The sequence below is a fragment of the Aplidium turbinatum genome, chromosome 3, assembly GCF_918807975.1.
Source record: "Aplidium turbinatum chromosome 3, kaAplTurb1.1, whole genome shotgun sequence".
NCBI classification, from domain to species: domain Eukaryota; kingdom Metazoa; phylum Chordata; class Ascidiacea; order Aplousobranchia; family Polyclinidae; genus Aplidium; species Aplidium turbinatum.
Genome location: NC_137474.1, coordinates 4,792,819 through 4,794,220, shown reverse-complemented (window position 1 = coordinate 4,794,220; position 1,402 = coordinate 4,792,819).

The window sequence follows — 1,402 nt, the reverse complement described above, 5'->3', positions numbered from 1 at the left end:
GAACAATTTTCTTCAAGAGTTTTTCTATGCTGCTTGCTTTATGTGAAGTCAAGGTAGTTTAACTTGGTGATTAAGATTTTAGTTTGAGAAAAGAACAAAAAATAGAGAACCAAAAACAAGGTAATTAATTAGGCTACATGACAAACATTCCAAAAACGCTATTATTTTAATTCTAATCACTGAGATTGAATGACAAAAGCTATTACTAGCCTACAACCGCGGCATTAGGCCGAAACAGGTCGTTTGTATCTACTGTGGGCCTACATTTGAGTTGCATTGTTTTGTATCGAAATCTTAATATCACGCTTTAGATATTACAGCTAGATGGCAGCATAGATATGTGGTATGTAGAAAATGAAATGCACAAGTCCAGCAGCGTAATATGAGCCTCTGGAGTTTAATTGCCGCAACTTGTGGCAATTTTTGCACATTTAAGAAAAGTTAAAAGGTTTTGTTTCAAATAGTTTCAACAACTGGCAACATTGGAACGATGTAAAAGCGGAAAATATTGCTTGATAAACAGGCTAATGTAGCCTAGTCAAGAATCATTAGATAGGCTACCAACTGGATGTTTCTGTTAGAAAAACTGTAGTTTTGTGGAAATGGAAAACAGAAACAAGTTGGAGTTTAGACAACCATCGCACTGATTTTATCATGTTTTACGCACGATGGCTGTGTCGCACATCTGCCAAAGTATGAACAAAAAGGTCTATGGTACTAATAAGCCGTTCGGCATCGAAAAAAAATATGTAGTTACCGTAGCCTACTCCTGTTAAACTAGCGTATACTTGTCCTGCTCAGTGCTTATTTGTTTGGATTTGACAAAACGTTTGGTTTTGAAACTACATCGAACAAGTTATCAAACCTCAAGAACTTTTTGGCACTCAAAGTCACAGATAGTAGCGTCCAGAGGGGTCTAGAGAGTGCTTTTGGACCCGGATCCGGAATGATTTTAGAGACCCGTAACCTTTCCAAAAGGCCCGGGAACTTCACGAAACTATCTCTTATTCGTTGGATATAGTGCGTTGCTGTAAAAGTGTCTTAATTCATTGCGTAAGGATCTCATTAGTACCGAGGCTAAATCATCCTCTCAACCGGCCTGCATACACCAGTGACGATCGGTGAGGGAAAGCAAGGAAAGCAGTGCTTACCTGAGCAAAAACTATGCAAAATATAATGACTGAAATCTAGGTTTAACTTCTAATTATTTTTATCACGTCTATTTTAACTTGAAAATTACTGTATTCGTGACTAGAATTACTCGTAACGCTTGTAAGTAGTCTAAGTCCTCACCAAACCGCATGTCTTGCCTATAAATGCCAATTAACGCAAACGCTCCTGTCAGAAACAACCACTGAGGCTTCAGGGAAGCAACTATCAAAGTTGCTTTCCCCAGGTTCAA